This window comes from Parambassis ranga, chromosome 9, assembly GCF_900634625.1.
Source record: "Parambassis ranga chromosome 9, fParRan2.1, whole genome shotgun sequence".
NCBI lineage: Eukaryota > Metazoa > Chordata > Actinopteri > Ambassidae > Parambassis > Parambassis ranga.
Window position 1 is genome coordinate 11,772,168 of NC_041030.1, and position 12,029 is coordinate 11,784,196.

General features: G+C 40.3%; 1 long non-coding RNA gene across 1 annotated transcript; it reads right to left on the reverse strand.

Annotated features, from left to right (window-relative positions):
• Window positions 1-4,683: 4,683 nt before the first annotated feature.
• Window positions 4,684-9,886, reverse strand: LOC114441927 (uncharacterized). Its single transcript, XR_003671300.1, has 4 exons — window positions 9,790-9,886; window positions 8,722-8,841; window positions 8,167-8,349; window positions 4,684-4,819 (listed from the first exon to the last, which is right to left on the reverse strand). It is a non-coding gene; the product is annotated as an uncharacterized LOC114441927 (long non-coding RNA).
• Window positions 9,887-12,029: the final 2,143 nt, after the last annotated feature.

Genomic DNA, 12,029 nt, shown 5'->3' on the forward strand with positions numbered 1-12,029 from the left:
TGAATCAGAAAACCACAAGAGGATATTCTCTCCATGAAATTTTAAGCGACAGGACAACAGCTCTTAAATTAATATTTCTTCTCTGTTTATAAAAAGGTTTTAAAGTAAATGTACTTTTAGCGCATTGCCCAATATTAGAACAGTGTTTTATGTGGTCTTCCTCTAAAAATACCTTTGCCCTGACTCAAGAGTCTTATGATGAACTTTAAGGAAATGAAAGTTCCAGTTTTATATCATTTGACATTATGGTTTTAAATCTGTTTCCACATTATCCTGTTGGTCATGGTTTCCAAAAACCTAATAATAATCCATTTACTTGAATACATGGCACTTCTCACACTGCACTGGTTATCTGCTGTCTGGTTTAAATTATTGCCTTCAAGCTTTGCCAAAAAAAAAAACATCAAACTTTCCAGTAAGACTTTCTTCTCAGATGCTTTTTTTCTTAAAGTGTGTTTTTTTTGTTCCTGCTATCAAACACTGTGCTTCTAACGTTTGCTGCCGTTTGTTGGAGGGTCCTCCGCCGTGTCAGGTTTCACTCCTGCCTTTCTGCCTGCTTGCCTACAGAATTTTATTTGGAAGTAATTCGAGTGTTATTGCTACATTTGTGTCTCCTGCTCGAGACCCATTATATAGATTAGATTGTAGCAGAGATGCACCAGTCGACGGCATAAATCTGCTTATCCACTGCCACAGTGCAGATTAAAGTGGGGCGAGTTTTTGAATCACAGTATCAGAAATAGATAGTAATTGTGTGTTGAAATGATCTGTGGAACAAAGCCTGGCATTAACCCCAGGAAGTGATTTTGTAACTTCATACTGCACATGTCAGTTAGGACAGCAGTGACTTGGCAGCATTTTAGTGATGTCTGCACCTTAACCCGTCTGCACATTTACATTGCAACCAACTGGAGTGTGCAACTGGCAAATTTTATTTGCATCCACATATTACTGCTCTCACATCTGACTGCTTCCCCTGTGGCTAATAAGAGTCTCTTGTAATCACAGTTACATAGTCCAGTCAGTCAGTGCATCCCAGTTCAATATCGCCTGCAGAATCATTGATTTTCTTTTAATGTGACATGACTATCAGTGACAGCAGTTGGAGGTTGTGTGGGAAAAACTGCCTCCAATCCTTTGGTCGGAAGTATTTCTAGATTTTATTTGATATGTGGAAAAAGCCATCAGCAATAGAGCTGATACTACATCATTAGTTTTCATTTTGTAAAAGCACCTTTACTGTAAGGGGTGTTTCACAGGGAACTAAGAGGCCTGCCAAATTTATTGTCCTTCAAAAGAGAGTGGCTTCACAGATGTCTCAAGTGTGTCCTCCAAAAAAGTAAAGAAAAAAAAGTACAACTCATCAAATTTGCTACAAACATTCAATTGCTGTTCTTTTCTGGCTCCTTGTGGCAAAGTCATCCTATGCCCAGACTGAAATCTATGTCTATACATTTGTGCTTCAAACCTCATGATCCTCATTTAAACATCTACAGGAGTCATATGTACATGTGGAAATGATATGAAGCCAATTGGGACAATTCAGGGGACATCAAAAGAGGCTCTGGTCATGATTAATATAGGATTAATGGCCTATAGGATGCAAACATACTGCGCATACCAGCAGCTCAGAGGAAGATTAAAGCTGGCCTCTTTCCAGCTGTAATATGCACAGATGGACCAACATGGCTTTATGCTAAATGGATGCATCACCAGACATTTATCCATGCAGACCACAGAGGGAGGAGAAGCGTTCAGAGAGGAGATGGGAGGACCTGCACCACATTGTTATTCCACAATACGACTGTTTTTCAGCCATAAAAGAACAAAAATAGCTCTTTGTTTTTTAAGGAAAACACACATTTGAAGCAGAGCCTGTGCAACATGACAGGACAGTCTGTGTCAGTGATGTGAGGTGGAGCTTCAGACCAATGTACAGAGGGTAGGAGCACAGGGCTGAAACACAGCTGGAGCAATAATAACTAGATTTACTGACTTCTGGTTGTATACATCTGCTAACCAATCAGGTTGCATCCATGTCCACAAGTTGAGTTATGGACAAAAACATTTGGGCCCATTTTTTTTTAAATTCTTTCAAAGCATCCTGCAGGCAGCATGTACATAACAACGCGAACAGTCTGTCAACATTTTAGTTTTGTATCTGTTTATACCAGCTTTTCTGATAGTAGAACACTCTCTCTGGCAGTATGCTGATGTTTGTTTGCATCATTGTGAATAATTAACAGCTCTGCATTTCTCTTTGAATGAAAATGTCACAGTGTCTTAATACTGACTGTTTTTCTGATAAAGCAAAACAATGTGTTATATAAATATGCTGCTTCTTTCATAATATGTTGCCAGGTAACTATACGATGTTAAAAGCATGTCTGTATATGATCTTGCACCTTGATACAGCACGTTTTCACCACAACTGCAAGCATTCCTCCTTCCTTGTTGGACTGCAGTTGTGGTTCTACACAGTACACAGGTTCTACACAGACTTATTTCAAAAGAGGAAGAGAGAAAGAGACTCACATAAAACTGCAAAATAATTACATGTATATTTAAATAACCATTATGCACCAAAGCATTAGTTAGAAAACTATAAATTAAAGTTATTGGATAAAGTAAATATGTCGTGAATTACTCTGCTATAATGGTCCAAAGCTGCTTTTAACCATCTAAATCCTGTTAGAGTCATCAGACAGATCCTATGGCACTGAAAAAGTCAATTAGCAGCTCTAATCCTTAAAGTGGTCCATGCTCATGATCTGTGTGTAATCACAGATGATAATAATCTGTTAGTATGAATCAGTGCAACTCTAAAAGTAGCATATTTAAAATGATCCTCTGGAAGACATTCTAACAGGAATCAGAGAAACGTTTGAAGCGTCCACATAATGAAGCTCTGGCGTCCGTTCCCTGACTTGCAGGACTTGAAAATGTGTAGTTGGATGGAAAGGACGATGCCGCTGGGTATTTAGTATGGCGGAATCAGCCTCCAGATGGGATCCTTCTATGATAACCATATGGGCCCACAGTGATTTATCAGATTTTGCTGGCACCGGATGTCTCTGTAACCTCCTGCAAACTGTACAAACTAATCATTCAGTCACATGAAAAGAATATTCCTGACACTACTTTCATTGTGATATGTTGTGTGTGTGTTTGTGTTTACTGACCAAACAGCAACTCCAGGCTTAAATAAGCCACTTCTTTTATGTGCCAAAACTCACAGTTCCATGAATGAGCACTTGTTGCTGCCTCCAAAAATTAAATCAGTCCTTTAAAGCACAAATCATATCAAATCAAAATCATTGTTTACATCAGTGAGCTGAATCATTACGTTAAACTACCTCACATTAAGGTCTTAAGTTGTAGCCATGACAGCAGGTTGGTTGTCAGATTATTTTTACACTGAACACACACACACTGGTAACTCTAGCTCTGCTTCCTCCTTCCTTGTTGGACTGTAGGCAGACACTAAATAACTCCACAATACAAAAAGTGGCTGTGAGAGACCCACCACTCTGACTGCATGATTAGGTTAGCATCATCCTAAATGTGTCCATTAGCCTTTAAGGCTCATGTTGTTATGTAGTGCTATTAATCATTATGTAAGGTGATTTTTTTGTATGGCCCAGAGAAGCATAAAAAAGTCATCACCAGTCAGTGTTCTCTTGGTTGTAAAGAAAATAATGATCCACTCACGGTTCCTGACCGTGGTACATCCAAGAGAGCTGGCAGTTTCTACACCCACTCCTCTGAACAGCGCAGGCCAGCATGGACGTGAGATAATAAGTGAAACAGCAAGAAGTGCCTGAGGGAGGCCCTTGGTGATGGCTGTATCTCAGTGGAGACCCAATTATTTCTGCCTCCTGATTTTTCCAGCAGCTCATTTACTCACCTGTTGGCCCCACTGAGGTGCTCAGCCTGCAGGACCTGACACAGAGGACGGCGTCTATAATTTGAGGGTAGATTTATATGGACGAATGGGCAGATGTTTAATGCATCAAGCTATAGACCAAAGAGATGGTGTTTATTTACAGAGGTTGTTTTATGGTGACATCAATCACTATGACACAAAGACAACAGACTTACAGAGTTGAAAAGCAGCTACAATGCTCACTGACATATTTATCATGTATTGTTTTTACAGACCCCTGTGATAGACTGACAACCGGCCCAGGACCTGCCCTCACCCTGCAACCCTGCACAGGACAAAGCAGGTTAAGAAAGTGGATGGATGGATGGAAGCTTTATCAAACTAGCTTATCACCAAACGTTGCTGTGTCAGTGTGTTAATGTGGTTAACAGGGTGGAGTCAGTAGCCGACTTTCCTGTAATAGGTGTAACTCGGTTCTAAGCTGCAGTAACACACATGTCTGCTTGAAGAACAGTTTTTGCTCTCTTTGCTGAACAGACACAATACATCAAGCATTTCTTTCTTTCTACATTTTTTTCTTCACATTTGATTTACAGTTTGTGCAAAACCTTTGTTTTGTTTTCTGAATTTTAGTGATGTTCAAACATGTTCAATTAAATGGATGAATATTTTTGCCTTTCTTTTGTCACCTCATAAATCTTTGTCTATTATTTGCTTTATAACATTTTGTTATCTTGATTTGAAAAATAGATCATTTCAATGAAATGATAAGAAATAAATCTAATCTGTTCTACCGTCTTTTAACAAATGTGGCCCCATGCAAAACAAAGTGAGGTCATTCGTTTAGTTTGTTTTTTCCCAGAATTCACGGAGAAGCATTTGGACAGGCAGAGGGCAACCTGAAGACATCCCTCTGTCCTCTGCTCTTGTCACCTGAGGCAGAAAAAGGACATCTTGACCTCACAAAAACCATCTCGTAGCAACACTTGTCATACTGCCAATAACTATCTTGCATTTTAGTGGGATGGGTACTTTGGATGCTGACAGTTGTGGGCAGTTGTGGCCCTGAGTGCAGCTTTCCCTTAGTCTGCCCCCCCACCATCACCAACTCCACTCATCCCTGTCTGCTGAACCATCCAGAGTGGAAAGAGAGCCACCATCGCTCTCCCTCTGCCTGTCTAACGAGATCCTCTATCTCTGACACCCAGCTCTGTCACCCAGAACAAAGCCTCGTCTCAGACAGAGAGGCAAAGCAGACTGACGGCTCCACAGAGACTGGATGGAGAAGAGTGAACCAGTATGGGAAAGAGGTAAAGTGTCGGTGCCACAGGGATTTATTTCCTGCCCTGACAGGTCACTGTTTTCAAGGTGGCCAGGTGGATTTTCCTCCTCTTGAAACACAGCTCCAGTAAAAAGGTGAAAGGACAGGGTGTTATTTAATAGCATGTGACAGGTTATCTCTGCTTCAAGCTAACATGTCAGCTGGTGAACTACCTTACATCCCCCTTAAACAATCAAATAGAGATTAATTCATGTTGTATCGCAGCCATTAAACAATTAAACCTTTCATCCACTGCCCTTATGATAAACCTAAAATGACCGGAAGCCTTTAACAACTTCATCAATGCTTTTAGCTGCAGACTCGAGCGGTTTTATCTGTCTCCACAGCTGACAGGGTGTTAGCTCATGTCAGCATATGCCAGATGGGCATAGAATTAGCCTGCAATGTGACCCGAGGGCCATTTATCTCATGACATTATTTCTCCTTCATCGGCTGCTCATTCTGAAACATTTCTCATTTCTTTTGAACTGAAGCAGACTCTAAACTTCACTGTTGGAATAGCAGCCAAATTGTCTCTGCTTTGTGAGCAGCTGAATGGCATCCAAATATAGAATCCAAGAATGTAGCAAAACTGATGCTTTACACTAATTTAGCACCCATTCCGTCTGTTGTCTTTAATTTAAGTAAAAAGTAGACTGACTAAGTTACCCTTCACTGCTGTTTTTGGAACATTATACCATCCTTCTACTTTGAAGAAACTAAATCACTCAGCTTCAGAAAGCCCACAGCTAATTAACTTTTTCAAAATAACAGGAGGCCACAGAGATCTAAATGCTATGCTCTGATGTGAAGATATGAAGACAGTTTTATTTTTTTGGAGGGGGGGGGGGGTCTGATAGATGACAAGAATCAGCTTTTTCTATTTCTTTTCTGTTTTTGGCCCATTTTCTACCATTTTTGGTCTTTTTTTGCTTTGCAGTGTGATCTGCAGATTATGGGTGCACATTATTTAACATATAAAGAGTATTGAGAAAAATAACAGTAAAGACTTAAGAAGGGAAAGAAAGAAAATGCAAAAGCACAATGCAATAACATAACAGGTACTAGAAATACTTAGATAACTTACATAAAAATACAAGAATGGAGGATGGCTTCATTATAAAAGACGAATAACAAGACGAATGTAACTGGGTAGGTCTATTAATCCATGCAGGGTCCACATAAGGATTTGGTTTTACCTTGATGAAAATAAGAAATTGGAATAAAATGAAAAAAATATGTATTTTTGAAAACAAAGCAGAGTGAAGGTTAAGAACTGAGCTCATGTTTTAAACAAGAGCTCAGCCGATGTACAGAGGCGTTGAAGGACCACTGTGGATTTTTTTTCCTTTACTTTGCAATAAATGTTTCATTCTCTTGATAGGCTGAGCTGTATTATGTAGCAGACTGTAGCTGCTGGTTGTGGACACAGTATTAGCTGCATGTGGCGGCTCAGCAGTTAGATTGATAACTAGAGGGGTTTCTGCACTCTCTCACTGCCAAGTCTGATTACGACAGGCAGTGATTATGACTGTAGCCATGGCTGACTGTGAGACATTATTTTACAATGGGCTGCTTGCAGGGGTTGCAAATTATTGTTCTGACCCTTCAGGGGTTCTATATGTAGAAGCCTGTTTTCATGCATTATAGAGGCAAAGCTGCTCCCAGACCTAAAATCTAATAATAAAATGTCCTGGTGTAGTGACCAAATTATACAGTCTGATTTGAGCCATGGCTACAAAAAATCTAGAACCTGTGTATAGCTGCTGTCTTTCCATCAGAGCTGGCAGCATGCTGATTAAATATTCCCTTCCTTGCCTCCCTGCAGCCTCTCAGAAAAGAGAACTCCTGGCCACGGTGCCTTGTCAGAGCCTGCTCTTTGCTTTGAGAAGTGTGCATGAATAACAGGAGAGAAAAAAGTGAAGCCCAAGCACACTCAAACATGCGGCTCCATTATCCTCCAAGGTGAAATTGCTCTGGGTCAGAGTGGCACAGAGGGACTCTGTGGTGGGAAATGATGTTAGTGTGCAGCTCTGGAGCTCATTTTGCAACATGACTGGACAAATTCAAAACCTCAGAATTCAGGCAGACCTGCTGCAGCACCTAACTCGCCCATGGGATCATTCATAACTTTGCTTGTTTTATCTGTGGCAACAGTGGGTTGCTGCAGAGTTACAGGCTGCATGTGAATGTCAGCTATTTAGAGCTGATAGCCCGCCATGCCCATCTGCTCAAGATATGCCTGATGGTGTTGGCTTTGGCATGCAGCCAGGAATCAATCCTTATCACCTGAGGTTGTCCACAGATGGTGGTCAGTTCTGTGCAAGGAACTTTACTATAAATAGATAACATACAATCAAGTAAAGGTTTAATAATACATACAATAATTATAATAACAGAAATAAAGGACAGGTAGAGCAGATAAACTTCAGAAATGATGGGAATAAGAGGATGAAAATAGTTTCAGTTTGTTTTTGTTGACTGTATGGCATGAGGTCAAATCTCAAGCACATTAATTGTGAGGCTAAATGCTGGTGCAGTCTTCAGAGAATATATGCATCTCTAACTGTGATGTTTGTTTAAGAGAGCAACGCTGCCCTCTTCTGTCAAAGTAGGAGGTACTGTGGATATTTTGACCATTGTCCTGGGTGATATTAAATATTGTTATGTTTATTTTCCAACTAATCCTTCTTTCTGGTCTTAGTTATGAGGGTGGGTTAGTTTTGTGGTTAAAGTGGCAAATCCACTTCCCAACCTAAAGTTAAAGTAAACATGTCATAGCAATGGCATAGGCTACATAAGGTACATGCATCTGACTGGGCTGTGAATACATGCTTAGGACCCAATGACATGGGCAGATATAACTACTATAAACTTTGTAAGAGTAACACATTTAGAGTTGCCTGGTTTTTCTGAAGTGTTGCAGCTGTATTTGTGGACTTCTTTCTACAAATCTCACCTCGTCCTCCAGGGCCACACCTGCTCCTCCATACTGAGAGGAGCCAATTGAAGTTGTTTAGGCATCTGGTAGGGATGGAGCCCTTGGGTGGAAGTCTGCAGTTGGCCAGAGGTCCCCTAAGTTCAACCCAAAACATGCTGGGAAAATGATAACTCACAGATGTATTGGGTGTGGCCTGGAAAGCTGCAGGAGACAGAGAGAAATTGAGGTCTCTGTTTCTTATTTAAATAACACCATAACATATGCATAAACAAAGGGCAGAAAACTAAAATGAAATTAATACTGATGGCCAGTGTGGGAAACAGCTGCATTTTATACACATGTATGGGTTGAAGCGGACATTTTGCAAATGTATAAAATATTTGAAATATTTCTTGACTGTATGTGGCATGTGAAACACACCATAACACACCATAAAATAACTCCATGTGCATCGGTAAACACTTGGAAATAAATAATAAAATGTAATAAAATGAAGAAACAGAATTTAGCCTGCAAGATAAAGTTCGGGAGAACACTGTTCCAAAATTCACCCAATCAGAAGCCGCTACGAACCTCTCGTTATTGCCAGAGCCATAGAGAGAGAGAGAGTTGCGACACGATTTGATGTCGCCTCCAGTCCAGTAGGTGGCGGTAAATGCACCTTAAATTGGTTGCCAACCGCCAGCTAAATTCCTAGAAGAAAAAGAAGAAGAAGAAGAAGAAGAAGAAGCTAAATTCTTAAAAGAAGTTTACTTCTATGGTAAATATAGCAGTGAGTGCCTTATTTAATGGTAAATGTCAAAATAAACCCCACAAAAGTATATTTCCAGCCGCTATTTGTGTCAGTTATGCTTTTGAGTAGTGGTGTTGACCACTGAAAGTACTGCATTTATTATTTAGAAAGCGTTAAATCGGGAGGGAGAGGTTAGCTTGGGTAGCTACTTACATGAGTGGTGCTAACTTTACAGGTTCCTTTCATTGTGCAATTGTACTCGTAAAGTAGGGTGACCAGACGTCCCGGTTTTGACCCGAAGTGGGCGTGTGGATACACTAATATGTCCCGGGTGAGTGAGAGTGAGACATCGGTCCTGTGTTGTATTTTAGCAGATACAGTAGCCTGCGTTAGACAGCCTCTATCTCCCTCATCAGGCTGTTCAGTCAACATTTATGAAAGCTATGAGGTGAACAAAGGAAAATATTTAATCCACAAATAAATGCTAGTGCCTCTGTGGCGATGAAGCCATTCCTCAGAGACTTGACTCTATGGAGTGGGTTATGGACTGTAATATAAGATTTAAAAAGTCTGGTCACTCCTATCATGAGGTGTTTTATTTACCATTTTGAGGTTTTAGTATTACAGGACTCTAGGACTTGCTTTGGTAAGTGTCTGCTTTACTAATAATATATATATATATATATATATATATATATATATATATATATATATATATATATAATTGAGTTGTAGTAGCAGCATTTTAAAAGGATAGATACAATAAACAGCAAAAACTCTTATATACACATACACGCACATGACAGCAACAGAGAAAGAATATGTACATACACACACACAAAGCAGATCAAAGGGGGAAGATGGCGCATAAAAACACAGTTAATGTAACTGAGAAGTTTGAAATGCACCTGTGGTGATGTTTTAGTCCGAGTTAGTGAGCACAGCTCTGACTGTCACAGATGAGTTATAGAGTGTGATGGCGGAAGGCAGGAATGACTTCCTGTACCGTTCCTTAGAGCGGCGGGGCAGCAGGAGTCTGTCCACAGTGTTGTGGAGAGGGTGGGAGGGATTGTCCATGATTGACAGCAGTTTAGCCAGCACTCTTTCCCTTGCCACCTCCTCCAGGTTAGAAAGCTTAAAGCCAACAACAGACCCCGCCTTTTTGATGAGAATGTGTGTGTGTGTCTTTATCCAGTGGAGTTCTTTGCCACACATCAGAACCATGCAGATGTTAAGATGAAGCCTTACTCATGTATGAGATCTATCAAACAAAATAAAGAGGAAACAATTCGACAGAATTCTTTCACAGCAACAACTCCTTAGTATTATTGCAGATATTGAGGGAGAACAGTTTAGAGGCAAATGAGGAGATGATGAAGCAGAGGTCAGCGACTGCCAGGGACCAGTCAGTCAGGGGCCGGCATCCAAGGCACCACTTTTCCAGGAGCAGGAACCAGTCACTCAGGGGAGACGGTCTGTCATAAAAGGGCCAGTGTGGAGGACCTGCTGAAGGAACTAATGGCCTTTCTACACTGTGTGATTTTTAGCAATCTTATAAGACCATTGCATGACACACTATGAGACGTGAATCTAATAAACTTTGGTACGATCGCCAAGTTTGATGCATGCACATTGTACGATGACCATTCACGATTCTCCTACGATGCTCGTCTTTCATCTGTGACAGCCCAAAATCGCACCGTTTAAACCGGGCATAAGAAAGAAAAAATATGAGGATGAAAGCAGATAGGGCTCTATAGCACAGCAAGAAGCAGCAGCTAGATAAAACTGTTGCTTTACCTTTTGTATTGTCTATTGACTATGAAGTTACTTCACTTTGCTATTAAAGCTGTCGGATGACATGTTTTCAGTGACTTCTTATGAGTTATGTGCTTATGTTCACATACATAGGCCGTAATGTAAAACATTGTGTTACTTGCTATTAAAATGAGACCTCCTCTGTGAAGTTGCTTGGCTTACCCTGAGCACCAGCTCACTGCTTCTTGACATATTTAGCCATCTAGCTTCATAACGTTACAGATTACATAATGAATTTAATAATTGAGACTCCATAATTTGTAGTTAGTGGTTATAGTGGTTACATCTCAGCAGCTGGCGAAGTCAAGCTAGCTAACTAGCAGGCTAAAGCAGAAAATTAAACATAATGGCTGTATAAGATATACATTTACTGACACTAACACATACTAAATAAAACCGAGTCACAACAGAAGTGTCCACTAACACAGGAAATACATTTGACCATGTAAAAGATAACGATATCATAACTTACTGCTGGGGTAAAATCAGCAGTAATACCTCCTAATCTCACGGACGCGCAGTATGTGTTCATAAAAGACGAGTGTGGTCGAGCACCGCGACCTGCATCAGCCGGAACTCATTCACAGGTGAAAACACATAACATAATCATAACAAATATAAACAACAAATGTGGCAAGCTAGATCTGCCCAGCGAAAATGTTTGTGTATGAAAACAGTGCGTAATACTATTTATATAATTAATGAGTGTGGCTAACTAGCCACAGCAGTCATGTAAAGCTAGTCACCATGTTATCCATGATGCTACACCGTCTTTGCTTTGAATGCTCAGCACATTGTGTTCCTATGCAGTCAGTTTATGTTATGGATGAACTTCTTTAAAGCTAATCAACAAGGGTAGCGATGCTACACAGCCAGTTAGCATTGAATATATAAATTTCTTCAGTGCATTTCCTCTGGTGTTTATGTTGTTTACAGAGCAGTTTGCTCCCTACAGATATTGAGCTACCTCACATCACCAGACACCTACCTGCTCTACTTTAGTCTGAACACAAATCATATGTAAGAACTGTTCAAGGACAGTAAAACTCTGTTTATTGACAATATATAAATGTTTATTGTTTACTGATTGACAGGTCAGAATTCAAATCCTGAAAAATGATGTGTCAGAGTTTTTTGTTTCAGGGCATCCTTGGTGTTTTATGAGGCCACTCAGCTCAGACAATCAGCACAATAGCAGTTTAGGGTTAATGTAAATCCCTGCAGTCAGGAGCAGCTGAAAATAATTTTGACCTCTGAGGAGGGAGACGGCTGTCTGTACCACTGAGAGGATTTCTTTTTTTTTTCCTCATTCCTCGTTGTCTTCCCTGGT